A 19,883-nucleotide genomic window follows, 5' to 3' on the forward strand; every position below is an offset into this window, starting at 1 on the left:
ATGGACTCTATGACTCCAATTAAATGTTGGACTCCGTAGAACTAAACCCATATATATATATATATATATGTAAATGATCAAATAGAAACTAAACTTAATATAGAAATTAGAAACTAATCCAAGTCATTAAGGGGGTGTTTGGTTGGTGTCAGGGAAACGGAATGGAATACAGAAAGGGAAAGGAAGGGAAAGGAAAGGAATGATCCTGAATTGGTTTACTTATTTGGTTCTGATCCGGAAACGGAATGAAAAATTACTTGATATATTGATATTTGATTTTTCTAATATCATATAATGTAAAAGGATTCAATTTATTTTGTATTTATAACAATATAATTTATTTACATTAAAATAAATTAAAAAATTAATTTATAACATTTTTTTTGAAAAAAATTAACATATAAATTATATATCAAAATTATTTTTAATTTATAAAGCTAAATAAAAATTATTTGTTATTTTTGAAAAATAATTTACGTATTTATCTATTTTTTGGGTCGCAAAATTTAAAATATAAATAAAGTGAAAAAAATTAAGTTGGAAAGGGAAAGCAAATACCTACGGGAGATGGGGAATGAGCATGGTGGGATTTGGGGTAAACCTAAAACTTAAAAGAGGGAAAGGGAATGACAATATTTACTAAACAAACATCAACAAAGGAATTAGTGTAACTGATTCCCTTTCCCTTTGTTAATTACCCTAAACCAAACGCCCCCTAAATCAATCTAATCTACTTGTCCCCCTAAAAAGCACCACACACAACTTATTTGCACCCTCCCACACACAATCTCAGCTTTTTCCCTTCATTTTTAATTTGATTTTTCCTTTCAAATGGTAAGTTTTTTTTTAAATCCGACTTTACTATATTTTTCTACATCTCTCAACGATCGATTTGCATACCATATGTGTTATATTTCGAAGTAATTTTTTTAAAAAAATATTTAATTTCTAGTTATTATTCTAAAATTAGTTTCTATTAGAGTAGTTTCCTACACACACATATATAATTACAAAATTAAATTTATAAAACTGTGCATCACTTGATAACTAATCTAGTTTCTTCTTCTATCGGATAGTTTCGAATCAATGCAATAATTTTGTTTAAAACTTAAATTAGGATAAAAGGAAATAATGTTAAGAGAAATTTTTTTCAAAAGAAAGGGAAAATATTTTTAAACTTTGTATTAATTTTGTTTAAAACTAATTACTTGAAGTGAGTTATTTTTTTCTATTTAAATCTTAAGCAAACATTAAGATGACAATTTCGATTCCTTATAATAACATCCTAATTTTGATGATATTAATCTAAAACTAGGAAATCATAAGATAACAAAGTAAACAATACTTAAAAAATATATATATATATATTCATATTTAATTTAATTTAAAGATATCCAGTTTTTCTACCATTTTCAACATATATAAAAGTAATGTATGAGAAAGAAAATTTGAAAATATCATAGAACACAATAATAACCGATACAAAAAAGTACGAAACAAGACTAAACTCGTTCATTTGGGAATCTAATATATAATAAATAAATGATAAATTTAGGGAGTGTTTGGTTATAGGTAATTAATGAAGGGTAAGAAAATAAATTAGACTTATTCACTTTGTTGATATTTGTTTAGTAAAATTTGTTTTCCCTTTTTTAATTTTAAATTTTTGCCCGGGTGAGCATCGAGCAGGTCATGATCATCTTTGGCTGCTAAATTATCTTTTACTGTTAGGTCACACACACTGTAGAAGGGGGTTGAATACAGTGTATAGCACAATCAAATCGAATTCAAATAACTACAAGTAACAGAAAACAGACTTTATCCAATACATTAAACTCTGTTACAATATGGAAATGTCCTCTCTCAGTGATGAACAAATATCACGAGAGCTGCTAAGGTTACAATGAATAATATTCTCGATAATGATAACACTTATAGTGTAAATCCTATGTTTGTGTTTATATATCACGCAGTTACAAGATAATCGCTAATTGATATGGAATATAATTCTGCTTCCTAAAATATATCAATCAGTTATCTTTTCTTCCAAGTATTCCATTCTTCACAGAATACCTTCTTCATGCATATCTCTTCTTACGTTTGTCTTGATCTTCTTTCCTTTCAATCAACCGCCTTCCTTATCTGAAAGTTTCCTTTAAGTCCTGATATTATCTCCTGATAAGTATCTCCTGAACCTTAAGTACTGATAACTTAAGTTCTGACTTCAGTATAAGTGTTGATTTCAGTTAAGTACTGATATGTCATGTTTAAGTAAGATCTGAAAAACTAAACATAAATCATATTAGACATGACATTATCAAATATATCTAACAATCTCCCTCAACTTGTAAATTAGCATAATATACAAGTTTAACAGATATTTGATGATGTCAAAAACATTAAGTACAAATGCATGAGAATTTGACTAGATAACTACAACTTACGGTCCTTAAAGCTTTACCAACTTTAACTTCTGATAACAACTTCAGTCTGTATACATATCCGAATTTGAGCAGTTGTAGATCTTGACTTGGCTTCACTTTCTGATCTCTTTGATGTCAGGAGTTGTTCTGAGATAGTTCTTTAACAAACATCTCTCAGCATATCTGAGTTCATCAATCATCCTCCTTTTAACATCTTTGAGTTCTGCAGTATCTTCACCAGTTTGGAAGATAGCATATATGAGATCATTAATTTTTGCTTTTCTCAACTCCTGATCTAGTCTTATGACATAGGCTTTGTCAGACTCTAGATTGAATTCAAGTCCCTTAATACCAAGATATGTTCTGATCGATGCAGTATTAGGCTTTATATCAACAATATCACCCTTGTGATCTCTGTACTTGGGACTAGTATGTGCTGTCAGACTTTACAGAATAAAGCCTTTTCTGTCTCTGAATTTGAGTCTTCAAATAACTTGCAGCATTTTTTGTTATTCTGTCATTCACTTGAAGTAAGAATAAAACATGTTCTAGTTCCTCAAAATACTTCAGTGGTATAGCATTTTCTCTTATATGGTAAACCCTTCCATCTGTCATGAAATATAACAAGATGTGTTCTTTCAAGAAAGTATGGTAGACCATTTGTACAGATTCTAGTTGATTCAATCTTTCAGGAGTTGCTCCAATACCTGGTTCACTTAAGGAAGTTGGATCATTGGTTGTGTTCTACACTCTTCTTTCATCAGCACTACCCAATCCAGATTTATCTCTTGCTTCCTTTCCAGTAACCACTCTTGCTTCAAAACTACTTGCTGCAGTCTTCAAAGGTTGAGTCTGTTTGGCTTTAGTGAATCCTGGTAGGAGTAACTTTGAGGATTTAACATGAGCAATGTCAGAGGTTTCCTTTGACTTATCTTCTAATATCAAGCCAACTTGAGCTATGTCAGAGGTTGCTTGCTTCATGGTTATATCAGAACTAACTATATCTTGACTCTGAACAACTTGAGCCATGTCAGAGGTTGTCTTAGAAATCTTCCTTGAAGTCAGAGTAAGATCAGCATCTTCAACAGAAATTTATTCATCCACAAGAGGCACATAAACCTTTACAGGTTCACCAACTTTTTCTTTGCCCTTGGACCTTGGATCTATCTGCAACTGTGATTTGGCCTTAGTTGCCATAGGATTTGTCCTTTCTTTTATCACAATGCCTTTAGCCGTAGGAAGTTTCTTTTTAACAACAGAAGCTTCAGATTTGGAGTTGACCTTTTCTAACTTAAGTCTAGCTTCTTCTTCCATTAGACTCTCAAAGTCCATTCCTGGATTTTCTTTCAGAAATAAATGTCTTGAAATTTCTTCATCAAGATCCAAAAGTTCATCAGAACTTATCCTTTTACCAGTATCAGAAGTTATTCTTCTTCCAGTATCAGAACTTGTTCTATGACTTGTAGTTCTAGCTCTACTTGATGAGAGACCTCCACCTTGACCACGACCTCCACCCATTCAGAGTTTCCCAGGTCATTACCATCATCCTTTTTCTTCAGTGTCTTATCAGGTTTGCATTTGGACTTAATTACTTTCTCCCCCTTTTTGGCATCAGCGAGCAATTCCACTGAGGATTGGATTTCATTGAGTTGAGACTGCTGAGTCGCTTGATTCTTAATAATATCAGCAATCTGATCTTGTTGCATCTCTTGAGTCTTTTCAATGTTGGCAATTCTGTCAAAGGAAGGTTTGAAAAAGTTTTTCTTTTCAAGTTTCATAGTTGTTTCTTGCTTGATTAGAGCTTCTTGAATTTTATGCACCTCGGCATGAGTTATTGAGTGTTGACCTTGAAGATGTCTAGTACTCAAAGCAGTAACTCTCAGCTGTGTTTTAAAATCAGCATTAATTAGCATCTCATCAGCTTTTGCCAAGTGCTCAGCAAGAATTTTTTCAGATGGAACAAAGGTGACTGTGGTCCACTCCTTAGTCCACTCCTGTCCTCTAGGATTTTCACTCCAAGGTACTGGTGCATCTCCTCTAACAAACTTTTTAACTAGTTTAGCTTTTGAAGGAGCTTGTAGAGGTGCATGTCTAGAAGGACCAGCTTCATCAGCATCTAAATTTGTAGCAGCATCACCAGTATCATCAGCATTTATAGCATCAGAACTTACAGAGTCAACGTCCTCTGATAAAAGAACAGTATGAGAGGCTATGGAGGCTTCAACATCATCCTCTAAGTGCTGATCTACTTCCAAGTTCTGATCAACAGCCATATTTTGATGCTCCCCTATAGTCTGATCTTCAATATCTAGATGCAGAGAAGGTGTTGTAGACAATTCTGGAGTATCATTAGCATCAGGAGATGGTGTTGTTGATGGATTGATTTGAGCTGGTGGAGCTTCTAAGTAGAGAACCTCAGGCACAATTAGGTTGTGAATATCAATATCAGCACTTATGCCTGGGTCTGTAGTAGATACTGGTTCATGTATAGGAGACAAAGGTGGTGTAGATACTTTATCTTGAGCAGTTTCCTGAGTTGGTGACAATGGAGGTGTTGATGCAGTAGCTTCAGCAATATTCTGGCTCTTTTGAGATCAGAGATTCCTGATCTCCTTCCTGAGCTGCTGCTTCCTCATCCTATGAAACTGGCTTAGCCCCGCCTCTATGTGCTCTCTGTTTCTTGTATCTCTTTGAAGGTGGAGATACCTTGGGAGTTTCATCAGAATACATTATTTTAAAATTTAAAAATGTTCCCACTTAATAAATTATTTCACTGCGAGACCAATATTCTGTAAAAATATGACCAATGAGAGAATGACCATAAAGAAATCAAGTAAACAAATACTGCCACGTCAGAATCATAACTTGATTTGTATCAGAGCTAAAAAGGTCATCAGAATATGGTTAGTATCAGGATTTAAAAATGCATCAAAATATCAAATGACTCAGAGACAAAATCTTGCATAAATATAAAATTTCATTAATATATTGAGCAAATACATTTCATGAAATTTAAAGTACATGCTGAAAAGTACAAGATTGTCCTAAGCTACAAATCCTAACATCAACAGCTTTTGTCCTAAGCTAAGAAGCCACACAAAGTTGACGATGAAGAGAAATAGATAGGAGAAATTATTTCTTCTTCCTACTCTCAACAAAAAAAACAGCAAGACGAATAATACGCTCCTGCTGTCGGAGAGCTTCCAGCCGTTCCTCTTCCAGTCGCTCAAGATGGCGATGGTAGTCCATATAAAAGAACAAGAGGTCTGTGAGGACCTCTTGGGAAACCGAGTCCCAAATTTCATTAGGAATGGCAGTGACATGCCATTCCTGCTGCCACTCTGTACACCTCATGGTGAGCGAGAAAGTATCATAGTTCAGAGCTAAGTCGTAATGAACCATGGTTGTGATGAGAGAAAAGGAAATGAATTTGAGAGTTTGAGAGAAAATGAGAGATGTGTTGGCTGAAATCAGGTGTTGGTTTATATAGCCAATAGAATGCCAAGAGACGCAAGGAAAATTGAGTGGTTATAGGTAGAAATAATTCTACCTCATCTCCCTAGACTAATGAGAATAAAAACAGCTATTGGAAGTTTAAAACAGGATTTAAAGTGCACACGAAACAAGTAAATATTACTGAGCACAGACGTGTACCACTAACCCAAATTATATTGACTGTTAATATCTCACATAAACATATTCTGAATTTAAATAAGACTATTTCAGATTTTAACCACAAATAAGTCAAGTAAAGAATCAGAGTGTAATATCAGAACTTAGACTTATATCAGAACTTAACAGTCATCAGAACATGATTTCTTAACTCGAAAAATGAATGCCTATTTCTGTAATTCTTCACATAAATTCTGATTTCATTTCTTCAGAACTTAATCATCAGAACTTCCATCATGACTTGTCCTCAGAATTTATGTAACTGACACTTAAACGTTCATCTAAAACTAATATTTATCACCACAGTAATTTTCATCATTCATATGGAGTGTATGTGTATGCAGTAAGCTAAATATCAGATACAGATTAAAGTCTGATTCACTTCAGTACATCTTAAAAATAAGGCATAACTAAGAACGTTGCTCAAAATCTGTCATGATTCCGAAGTCTACTTTAGAATGAGTTCATGCATGAGTCCACCTCAACTGTTTTGTGCTCATTTTATGCATCTTTTGAAATTCCATTTTACAGTGGCTTCTCAGTGTAAGTGAGTCATGACTGCATATCAGAATTTATGCTATTATCAGAGTATTTCTCCAATAATCATAGAGTATGAAAAGTCACCAAGAAAAATATTTATTTTTGCTTTTCTGATGCATATTACTTAATACCAGCAATGCACTTGGGTCGTCCCTTCCATATTTTTACTCTAGATCTCAAAGGAGTACCTGATTTTTATTCCTTGTTCTTTTCCTTTTTCTTTTGATAAGTGAGGTTTATCAGCACTTAGTACATTCACCAGATTTACTAACATCAGAACTTAACAGATGAGAAGCATTATTCTAGTTTTTGACTTAGTAATAAGATAGACAAAGTAAACTTAACTAAGCTCAATAGCAGAATTTGCTTGTGTTAATAGATTTCCACATAAATAATTACTTCTAACATGGGATCTTTAGTATATTAAAGACTACTAGGTCAGCATCTAGCACAGTTATCCTCATAGGATTAAATAGTCATAGAAATAGTCATATCACTATCAGAGTTTAGAAATTCACATCAGACAACAATCAGTACTTAAGCAATTTTCAATTAAGCACAGAATTCACAAAGATAGTAATATCTGTAAATACTGATCATAAAGCCTGATGCAGCAGAACAAAAACTAAGCAGATTTAGAGAAAGAACCTGAAACCATTCCAAGTTCATTTACCAATCTTGTAAAAGTAGCTTCACACAGTGGTTTTGTGAAGATATCTGCTAGTTGTTGATCTGTTGGAATAAAGTGCAATTCCACTGTACCTTCATCCACATGTTCCCTTATGAAGTGGTACCTAATACTGATGTGCTTTGTCATTGAGTGTTGAACTGGATTACCTGTCATAGAAATAGCACTTTGATTATCACAGTAAATAGGGATTTTAAAATATGTTAACCCATAATCCAGTAACTGATTCTTCATCGAAAGAATCTGTGCACAACAGCTTCCTGCAGCAATGTACTCTGCTTCTGCAGTTGATGTGGAAATTGACTTTTGTTTCTTGCTAAACCAAGAAACCAATCTGCCTCCAAGAAATTGGCAGCTTCCACTTGTGCTTTTCTTGTCAATTTTGCAACCTGCAAAATCTGCATCTGAGTAACCTATTAGTTTAAAGTCTGATTCTCTAGGATACCACAATCCCAGATCAGCTGTTCCCTTAAGATACTTGAAAATTCTTTTCACAGCTGTTAAGTGAGGTTCTCTTGGATCTGCTTGAAATCTTGCACAAAGACAGGTAGCATACATGATATCAGGTCTACTAGCAGTTAGATAGAGTAGAGAGCCAATCATACCTTTGTAATCAGTAATATCAACTGATTTACCAGTATCCTTATCCAATTTTGTTGCAGTGGCCATGGGAGTGGATGCACTTGAACAATCTTGCATTCCAAATTTCTTCAGCAAATTTCTGGTGTACTTGATTTGACAAATAAAAGTGCCTTCTTCATTCTGCTTGACTTGAAGGCCCAGAAAATAGCTAAGTTCCCCCATCATACTCATTTGATATCTTGACTGCATTAGTTTGGCAAACTTCTTGCAAAGTCTGTCATTTGTAGAACCAAAGATGATATCATCAACATATATCTGAACCAAAAGTAAGTCCTTTCCATGGTTGAGGTAGAACAGAGTTTTGTCAATAGTTCCTCTGTTAAATCCACTTTCCATAAGAAACTGAGCTAAAGTCTCATACCATGCTCTTGGAGCTTGCTTAAGGCCATAAAGTGTTTTATCAAGCCTGTAGACATGATTTAGAAATTTGGAATCAATAAAGCCTAGAGGTTGTTCAACATATACTTCCTCTTCCAACTCTCCATTGAGAAAAGCACTTTTCACGTCCATTTGAAAGACAGTAGACTTTTTGTGAGCAGCATAAGCCAAAAATATCCTTATGGCTTCTAATCTAGCAACTGGTGCAAATGTTTCATCATAATCAATTCCTTCCTGTTGAGAATATCCTTTTGCAACCAACCTTGCTTTATGAAAGGCATATGTCATAGCCTATTTGTTTATTCGAGGATTTAACTCAACTCAAATAAGGATGTAACAAGTAAATAGTGGTTCTATCGTTAGAGAGATCTCTCAAAGTAACATATGTCAAGGACTAAGTAACATTGTTCATCTATAGACTTGAGGACTTAATTCACTGGAAGAAGCTCAAGAAATTGATCAAGCCTCAGTGATATAAATCAAGATTGTGGATTTAATCAAGTGACAGAGATTTTGTCAGGGTATCAATTAATTACAAGGATTTAATCTGAAGAAAATGAAGACATGAAGAAGCATCACAAAAGTTAGTCATTCATGAACCAAACAGTACATCGAGTGTCAACATTGAAGTGGTGAAATGGATTCATGATTTTCAGAAGATTGTCAGAAGAGTGGTTGTTGTTCAAGAATAGTATTAATTCTCTATTAATTAATTAAGTCGTATAATTTAATTAAGAAAATAAATTATATCTGCAAAGATTAATTTATTGATTAATTGGATTAATTGATTAATTAATTCTGAATTAATATTATGCATTTTCAGAAATTCAAAATTAATTCAGCAAGACAATCTTTTTGTATTAGTATGACATCAATAGTCATACCGAAAGTCATGCCAGTTCATTTAAATTGTCTTACTGGAAGTCTTACCAGCTGTGGTGATTGTCTTGCTAGTACAATCAATAGTCCTACTGAAAGTTCTACCAGCTGTTGGGATTGTCTTGCTGAGCTCAACGGATTGTCTTGCCAATTAAATCAAGTGGGTTGCTTTAATATAAAACAACAGAAGCTGATTGTTAACAACAACATTAAATATCAAACCAACTGAAGAACACAGAACAAAAAGCAGAGAACTTATTGCAATTTCTCAGGACATTAATTTCTAGTATTTATTGTTAAATCTAAACCACTAGAAATCTTTTTCTTGTTCTTGTGTAACTATCTAGCGGATCAAAATCCCTAGAACTTAATCTCAAATTGCTTTTAGCATTTGATCCTTTTTATTTCAAAAATAGAAAAAGTTCATGCCGAATTTATTCTAGATTTGAATAATTTATTTGAGATTAATCTCTTGTAAACGATAACGTTGTTGTAACACCTTTCAAGTTTAATAATAGTTTTATTTAACTTGAATTTTGTTTCACTTTTTTATTCCGTATTTTATTCGATTAAACGGTATAGTTTGTATTCAACCCCCCCCCTTCTACAAACATATTGGGACCTAACAATTGGTATCAGAGCCTTCTGATTAACGAACAAATCAAGATCATAGACTTTTGTGATTCTTCCACTCCTTGAATTTTTATTTACTCAAAAATTCATAATGACTACACAAAAAGTTGGAACCAGTCAAAATTCCACTGTTCGATAAAGAAAATTATATCATGTGGAAGAAGAAGATGCTCTTGTTTTTACAAGTTGCAAATCCCAAATATCTGGACGTGTTAAAGAAAGGTCCAAAAATTCCGATGGTTATTGAACCAGAGGTTATAGAAGATGATGTTGTAATTACCAAAGCTAGAACCTATGTAAAGGATCCTGAGGATTTTTCTCCTGCTGAAAAAGAAGAAGCCTCCTTGGATGCTAGCCTTCAATTAATTTTAGTTGATTCCCTTGATCCTTTGATGAACACATATGTGATGAACTGTAAAAATTCCAAACACATCTTGGAAACTATTGAGGTGATTAATGAAGGCACAGAGGAAGTTCGGGAGAACAAGTTATAGATCCTAACCTCTGAGTATGAACATTTTAAATCCAATCCAGGAGAAGGAATTACTGAAGTGTTTGAGAGGTACAATGCAATGATCAACAACCTGAACATAAATGGAAAATATTACTCAATCAGGGAGGTCAACAAAAAGTTCCTTTTAACACTGCCAACTCATCTTGAATATAGAATCACTACCATAAGAGAAGCGAGAGATCTGAATGAGATTTCTTTGAAAAGGCTCTATGGTGTGCTAAAAACCTATGAGTTGGAGCAGATTCAGCAGAAGGAAGTCTACGGGAAAGGAAGAGTGGTCCGCACGTCTACTGCTCTAGTAGCTGAAGAACAACAACAACAACAACAATCTCAACAGTCAGAAAGAATGGTACAGTCTTCCAAGGCTGAAGAAAATGTGATAGTAGCAGAATTTGATCCTCCTACTACAAATCAATCAGGAGATGATTTTTACTCCTTGGAAGAACTGGAGCAATTGGAAGATCAGTCAATGGCCCTGATTGTCAAGAGATTCTCCAATGTCAGATTCAAGAGGAATCCCAAGTTCAAGTACAAGTCCAACTACAACAGATTCCAAAAAGGTGGATCTTCATCCTCTAACACCAGCAGTGGTGGATACAAAACAGGGATGGTTGATCGAAGCACCATTCGATGCTTTAACTGCAATGAGTTGGGACACTTTGCCATGGAATGCAGGAAGCCAAAGCAAGTTAGGAAGAACTCTTATGATTCTAATCAGAAGAGTAAATCTGGAAGGGCTTACCTGGCAAAGGGAAGAAGCTGGGATGATACTGACAGTGAAGATGAAGAAGTTGGGAATCTTGCTCTTATGGCTAGTGATGCAAACACCTCATCGTCAAAAAAAGAGGTAAAATTTACTGATGCTGAATTAGTTTATCATCTAGGAGGATCCTTAGATTGTGCTCGTCGTGATAATGAAATGTTAACTCAAAAAATCAAAGACCTTGAGAAAGAGGTCAATAAATTAAGACTTGTGCATATTAATCAAGACAAATTAAAAGAACAAGTATCTTTTCTAGAGAATAGAGTTGACTGTTATAGACAACTCGAAACTATTCTCAAAGACAAGATCACCAGTCTTGAGACTAAGGTTAAAGCCTACTTTAATTCTTGCTCGAAGTCTAAAGATTTTTACAATAAGCAAGCTGTTAATCAAACATCTGGAATAGGTTTTGATTACAATGTTGCTATTGGAAAATTAGGCATAAACTCCCCTCCTCATGTCTGTGCTAAAGGTAGGGAAGTACCACATGTGCTTAAGGGTGTTGATAAACCCCTCTATAAAGAATCAATTGCTGAACCATTTGATGAGGCCTCATTTATTATTCAAGAAGAAATCCGTGCTGAAGATCTTGCTAATAAGAAAGTTATTTCCAAGTCAAGTGTGTCAAAGGTTCAAGTCAAAGTTGTGAAAGCAACTGAGACTAACTCAGACACACATGAGTTGGATAACAAAAATGCCATGTCTACCATGCATAAGTTGCCTATTGTTAATCCCTCTCATAAAGCATAGTGGTGTTCCTGACTGTATGTCTTGTGCTTTTAATTTGATGTATGCTTATTTTAATGGTAAGCATGTTTCTAATGATAAGACTACTCATCGTCAGTATGTGAATAATAGGAAGCATGATAGGTCTAAGACTGCTAGTCCTCCTAAGGCTAGAAAGGATACATTTGTACCTAAGCCTAAACAGAAATTTGTTAAGGTTGTTCACAAGGTCAAATGTACAGTCATTGAGAAAGTGGAGAACATTAAAGTTAAGAATGTTATTTTGCCTGATAAAGGCCAATTTTACAAGTATGCCGGACCCAACCAAGCTTGGGTTCGAAGAAGGTCTAATCCATTTGTATTGCAGGGCATTAAACAGGTGCAACCGGTAGTGTGGATTCTTGACAGCGGATCGTCAAGACATATGACCGGAGATAGAGCCCTGCTATCAAATGTGGTTGAGAAAGCTGGCCCAGTGGTTACCTTTGGAGATAACAGCAAAGGTTTAACTGAGGGATATGGTTGTTTGCAAGTTGGTAATGTTATCATTGAAAATGTGTATGTTGTGAAAGGACTTGAACACAATCTGCTTAGTATTAGTCGGTTCTGTGACAACGGCTACAATGTTTTATTCAACAAGCTGAAGTGTCAGATTCTGCACAAGAAAAGTGAAAAACCCTCGTTGATGGGAATCCGGAAAGGAAATCTGTTCGTAGCTGACATGAACTCTGGAAGCAATCCTGAAGTCAATTCTTTCTATGCAAAGGCATCGTTAGATGAGAGTTGGCTATGGCACAAGAGACTTTCTCATCTCAATTTCAAAACAATGAATTCTCTTGTCAAAAGAGATTTGGTCAGAGGTCTGCCTCAATTGGAATTCTCCCCAGAAGGACTGTGTGAGGCTTGCCAGAAAGGAAAGTCAAAGAAAGCAAGTCATAAAGGCACTGACACATCCTCCATAACTGGTGTTCTGCAATTATTGCACATGGATTTATTTGGACCAGTTAATGTTTTTTCGATGTCAAAGAAGTGTTATTGTCTTGTGATAGTTGATGACTATTCCAAGTATACGTGGGTTTTATTCCTTCACTCTAAGGATGAAACACCACAAGTTGTGATTAATCATATAAAGTTGATCGAGTTAGATTCTAATGTCCCTGTTAGAGAAATAAGGTCAGATAATGGAACAGAATTCAAGAATTCACTTCTCAATGGATTCTGTACAGACAAAGGGATTACAAAACAATTTTCAGCTCCTAGAACCCCTCAGTAAAATGGAGTGGTAGAAAGGAAGAATCGTACATTGATTGAAGCTGCAAGAACTATGTTAAGTGAATCAGGACTTTTAATGTACTTTTGGGCTGAAGCTATCAATACTGCATGTTATACTCAGAATCGAACTCTAATCAACAAAAAATTCATGAAAACTCCTTATGAGATTATGAATGAACATAAACCTTCTATCAAATACTTTCATGTATTTGGTGCCAGATGCTTCGTGCTCAAGGATGGAGATGATCGTCGTGGTAAATTTGAGGCAAAGGCATATGAGGGTATTTTTGTTGTATATGGAAGAAGATCATACAGGGTGTATATCATTGATCAACACAAAGTAGCTGAAAGTGTCAATGTTATATTTGATGACACTAAACTCCCTAGTATCCAAACTGAAGATCCTTCTGAGAAACTGAAGTTTGATGATATGGCAGATTCAGAATCAGAACATGATCAAGAACCTGAGGTTGTTGCTGGTGAAGAACATGTTAATCATGATGATACTCAAGGTAATGGTGATGGAAACATTGGCAACAATGGAGATATCACTGCTACTAACGAAGAATCATCAAGTCAACCTGACAACAACTCAGGGGGAGATGCTGAAGGATCAACTAGTAGGACACAACATCCCAATAAATTTTAAGGCGAATCATCAAGATCAAATCTTCCAAGACAGACTGTCTGGAATAAAGCTCATCCTTTTGAGTTGATTATTGGTGATCCAGATGTTGGAATCAGAACTAGGCGTGCTACTCAAAATGAATGTCTGTTCTCAGGATTTCTTTCTGAGATGGAACCTAAGAAGATTGAAGAAGCACTGACTGATCCAGATTGGGTGATTGCTATGCAAGATGAACTCAATAAGTTTGAACATCAACAAGTCTGGAAACTGGTACCTAGACCTACACACAAGAAAGCTGTTGGTACTCGGTGGGTATTCAGCAATAAACTAGATGGTGTGGTTACAAGAAACAAAGCAAGACTGGTAGCTAAAGGGTATTCTCAAGCTGAAGGCATTGATTATGATGAAACCTATGCTCCAGTAGCTAGACTAGAGGCCATCGAGATATTTCTGGCATTCGCAGCATTCTCGAACTTTAAAGTTTATCAAATAGATGTCAAGAGTGCCTTTCTGAATGGAAAGCTGGATGAAGAGGTGTATGTAGAGCAACCTCCTGGTTTTGAAGATCCAGATCATTTGGATTTTGTCTACTTTCTTTTCAAGGCTATCTATGGTCTCAAACAGTCTCCTAGAAAATGGTATGACACTCTCTCTGAATTTCTTATTGAAAATAGCTTTATAAGAGGTGTCATAGACAAAACTCTCTTTTCTAAAAAGCATAAGACTGATACTATATTAGTCCAAGTCTATGTGGATGATATAATATTTGGGTCTACTAATGATAATCTCTGTAAGAGATTTGCTAAGTTAATGCACATGCAAATTTGAAATGAGCATGATGGGAGAGCTGAAGTTCTTTCTTGGATTACAAGTAAATCAAAGGTTAGATGGAACATTTATTTGTCAATCCAAGTATCTCAAGGAACTCCTCAAAAAGTACAATCTAGAGGATTCTGCATCAGCAAGGACTCCGTCAACTACAGCTGTCAAGCTTGGACCATGTGAAAACTCCAGTAAGGTAGATGTCACAAGCTATAGAGGTATGATTGGCTCGTTACTCTATCTTACTGCAAGTAGACCAGATATTATATATGCTACATGCTTATGTGCAAGGTTCCAAGCGGATCCTAGAGATATTCATCTCGTTGCTGTTAAACGAATCTTGAGATATCTTAAGGGAACACCAAATCTAGGTATTTGGTACCCTAAAGAATCTGGTTTTAACCTTGTTGGATATACAGATTCAGATTACGCAGGAAGTGTTGTTGATAGGAAAAGCACCTCAGGGAGTTGTCAATTCCTAGGTAGCAGACTAGTCTCATGGTACAAGCAAGAAATAGCAAACAGTTTCCAATTCAACGGTCGAGGCTGAATATATTGTTGCTGGAAGCTGCTGTGCTCAGATCTTGTGGATTAGGAATCAGCTACGGGACTATGGCTCTGTATTGAACAAAATCCCTATTCTATGTGATAATACAAGTGCAATAGCCATCACTAACAACCCTGTGCAACACACAAGGACCAAGCATATTGACATCAGGTATCATTTTATTAGAGAGCACGTCATGAATGGTACTTTTGAACTATTTTTTGTTCCAACAGAAGAGCAAATAGCAGATATTTTCACTAAATCTCTTGATGAATCCACATTTACCAGATTAGTTGGTAAATTGGGTATGTTGAATAGCTTTAGTGATTAAACTTGTTAATATCTGAAATCTGTTCTTGAATGAATTTACAAATGAATTTTTCATGTATGAAAAATTTATTTGCAAATTTATTTTATCATATTTACCATAATTCTTGCTTATTTCTATGTAAGTTTTATTATCTTAACTTCTTTATTTATTCTACTTGTTAATTTTAATATCTCAGAATATTTTATTTTCTCTAAAAATATTTTTCTATGAATTTTATTTGCTAAAATTCAACAGAAATCTATTTTTGGAATAAAATATAATTACTTCTGAATATTTTTATTTTCGTAAATATTTTCTGCCATTTTTATTAGTCTTTAGTTCAGTTTTCTGTAATTATTTTCTGAATTCTGTGTTTTTGTAACTGTAATTGTCTTGTAACTACAATGACAATCGGCAAGACTATTACAATTATCTTGCTGAAAGTCATTGTAGTTTAACAGTGCTTAGTTTAAAATTATTCAGTATAGTTTTATACTGGCATGACAATCGGTAAGACAATCAATTGTCATGCTAGTTATAAAACTTATTTTATATTTCTATATTTATTTTTTGCACTAGAATAACTTTCGGTATGACAATCGGTAAGACCATCCCGGATTGTCATACCAGTTATACTAAATCATTTTTTTTGTTGTTTTAATTGTTTTTGTTTTTAAATTTTTTTGTTCTGTTTTGCCTGGTATGACAATTGGGAAGACAATCGGTATGACTATCCTCGATTGTCATACCAGTTGTCCTACTTAATAGTTTTTGCGTTTGTATAGATTGTCATTTCCAGTCATACCAATTTAGTGTCTTTCTCTCTCTCTTCGATCAAATCATCAGTTTTCAATTCATTCAACAGACTCCTCGTTTTTTTTCTTTCAAAACCGCCATTGTTATATATTCCTGCTCGAGTTTTTACTCAGCACACTTCACTCCTGTTACATATACATACGAGTATATACATACAGGAGTGCTGCCAAATTTTTTTTCTATTTCGGTTCGTGTTTTTTTTCTCCTTCTCAAATCAATTTTTGTTTGTTTTTGGGTATTTCAATTTAATTTTGTGTCTTGTGAGTTTGCAGATCTAATATTGTGAGTTAAGAACATTAACGAGATACATTTCTTTCTAAATTTTTCGGATATAATTGATTTAATTCGAATTATTAATTTTCTTTTAATTCGAATTTTCTTAATATTATTCTTAAAATTCTGAAAGTGTGTGTTTTATTATATTTTTAATGGCTCTCAATTTCCAAATTGTCTCGCATAATCATGTTGGTTATTTTAATCCAGAAAAGTGTGATGTGGAAAAATTTAAGCCGTGGATTAGATTTTTAAATGACCATTCGATTGTTAGCTCTGCTATTAAATCAAATGTGCTATTAAATGTCGATCTGCTTAGACTGATTTGCACAACCTCTACTGTGGCCGATGATTCTAAATCTTTTTCATTCACCGTGGCAAACACACAGTATGTAGTTGATGAAACAGTCATCAATCGAGCGTTAAATTTTCCAATGGACAATTTCTGTAATTTACCCTCTGAAAATGAGATTTTAAACTTTGTCCATGCCATTCACTATCAGGGGGTGATTAATTTAACCAAGCTGTCTAAATCCAATTTTGTTTCTGAATGGAACATTTTCTTTGATACACTTTCCAAAGTGTTTGCCAATTACACTAAATCAAATTTTCACAACATCATGTTTTCAATCAAAGGATCAATGTTGGCAAATTACTTTTACCCATTCTTCTGAGACGTCTCATTTCAGCTAAGCGTGATCATTCCACAAATTATAGGGTTTCTTGCTATTACGCTCACTTTCTCATGCTTATAGCAGAACATCTTCTCACACATGAGCATAAGGCTCTTTTTGCTAACTCATCAATAGCTGAACCCCCTCCCGTAAGCAAAAAGATCTACACACGCCAAGACACTTCCTTCAAATTCATGCAAGTTCCAGTACTTGTATCTGCTTTCATGGCCACCTTCATTCCTTTACCAATTTTCAATCTTCCCGGTCATGAACAGCAACCTCAACCTCCTAGTGGTTCAAGCCACCTAGGCTCAAACATCAGATGCTCTTCCACTGCAGGTAATGATTCCTCACTCTCATACCATTCCTACTTCTGTTGAAAGACCCCCAATGGTTGATAGGGCTGATCATGAAGTTATAGAACCGCAGCTTCAATCCCAGGACATAGAGCCAAACACAGAGTCTCAACCTGTCTCAACCTCTCCCCCACTGTCTAAAATGTTACCGAGAAGGTTAGTAGGAAGTAGTATGTTGTTGGATGTGAATGAACCCTCAGCTCTGCCTCCTCCCAAGAAAAGAAGAACACTTACTGAGGCATCTGAAAGCCCATCCTTGTCCTCCCAACAGGACATGGACTTTGAAATGGCCACTGAACAGCTACTAGAGACATTCTCTCAACAGGATGAATCTATTGAAATTCGCCATAGGGCCATGGCATCTTGTACTGAGTCAAGCACAATTCCATTAGTCACAATGGAAGCATACATACCAATAGATGATGCTCAGGACACACAGAGAGGAGTGCATATTGAGTCAGTTACAGTGCCTGCCATAGTTACGGCAGAAGAGCAGTCACATGCTTCTGAGGGAAAATCTGACTCTAAGCCTCCTCTAATAGAGTCATTTTCTCCTCTCCCAGATCCAACACCTCTGGCTCCCTCACAGGATTCTCCACTCGCAGATTTATCTGGAGAAAGTGGAGGGAAACTCGGTCATCTATCCCTGAAGCAATTCAGACATCTATTTCACATGAAAAGATAGATTTGACTGAGGATCGGGACTCGCGAATTCCCATTGCACCACCACTGACCTCTCTTGAAGAGGCTAGGGTGATTTCAATTGCGGGTACAGAAGATCAGCAACAGGATGGCTCCTCACGAGCACTTATATTGAGAGAAACACAAGCACATGAGTTGAGTGAACCAAACACTGAGAGATATTCAGGTGAGCGCACACAGACACAAACACTAAAAATCTGTTAGCTCAAATTGATGCTCTGAAAGAACAACTTGCAAAAAGTCAGGTTGAGGCTCAAACATTCAAAGCACAAGTGGTTGAACGGTCTTCTTCTTCCACCTCTGTCAACAATCAGCTGGCATTCATTAGGAATGATATCTCATATTTCAAGACCTCTGTGATACCAAAGCTTAATTCCATTCTGGAATCTCCAACTTTATCAGCAGACGATATTGCAAACTTCTGCTCTCTCCATACTAGAATGAATTCTCTTGAAGACCTGGTTGAAATGAACCATTCACTAGACTCCTCCAGATTCCTAAAGATAGAGACGGGCATGGAACATCTCAATGAAGGGATGAAGCACTTGTATTTTATGATTAAAAATTCTCACTGCCCTAATGAAGAGCAAAGAACCTTCTTTGAAGGGCCGTCTGGTGGAGGCTCAGGCTCTGGAGGTAATGGAGGTCATGGAGGGTCTAGAGGAAAATATGTAGAGGATTCCTCAACTAAGGGGGAGAAGCAAGGGAGAAGTGGAAAGGGTAAAGAAAAAGATTCTTCTGCTGGAGACACAAGGAAGGCTGATGATGTCTACTATAGTGGAGAACATGATGACTTTGTTATTTTTGACATTCCCACTGAACCAGTCTTGGAAGATAAAGATGGTTTCTTTGAAGCTGAGGAGAAAAGTAATTTTGAAGACTGGAAAGAGGAAGCTCAAGTGGATCCTGTTTTTGAGAAAGAGTTTCAGCAGCAGCAGTCAGAGTTGAAGAGAAAAGAAGCTGAACTTAAAAAGATATCCCAAATCATTGACGAGAGGAAAGACATTCAACGAACAGAAACTCTTGAAAAGCAACGTCTTCATGACATTAAAGCTAAAGAAAGAAGAAGAGATGTCAAACTGAAGATTGGTGAAAAATGGGATGAAGCAAGAAGAGTTATTGATATACCTCAACTTAGTACAAACAATGATAGGGAGTTTCTTCATCTTCTCGACAGGATGGAAATTACTAATCCAAACAATGACGTGTACATGAGTGCTATCAAGACTGAAATCTCAAGGATCACAGCTGCTTTTGACAGATCTCTAAATGAAATGAGCATATTTGTATATTGTCAGAGTGAAGGATCTTTCAAGGTATCACTTCATCTGTTTGAGAATCATTCTTTATCAGAGATTTGAGTTCTTCTCAACAAAGTCAAAAGAAGCTCAGAATTGAATGATGTCCTTCGTGAAAGGCTAAAAGAGTTTGCCAATAGGGCTAGTCCTCAAGTGGTCAACTTGCATTTTCAAGTAAGATTCTTTAAGTCGGACTGTCTTCAAATCTGCCAGCTCGATTCACAATCTCTTAAAGACTACTCTGCTAAGCATCTTGTCTAGATGGAACATCACTTAAGAACTGCTGGATACTCATCTGAGTTGAAAACTAAAGCTGTTAATCTCATT

The sequence above is a fragment of the Apium graveolens genome, chromosome 3, assembly GCF_009905375.1.
Source record: "Apium graveolens cultivar Ventura chromosome 3, ASM990537v1, whole genome shotgun sequence".
Classification (NCBI taxonomy): Eukaryota; Viridiplantae; Streptophyta; class Magnoliopsida; order Apiales; family Apiaceae; genus Apium; species Apium graveolens.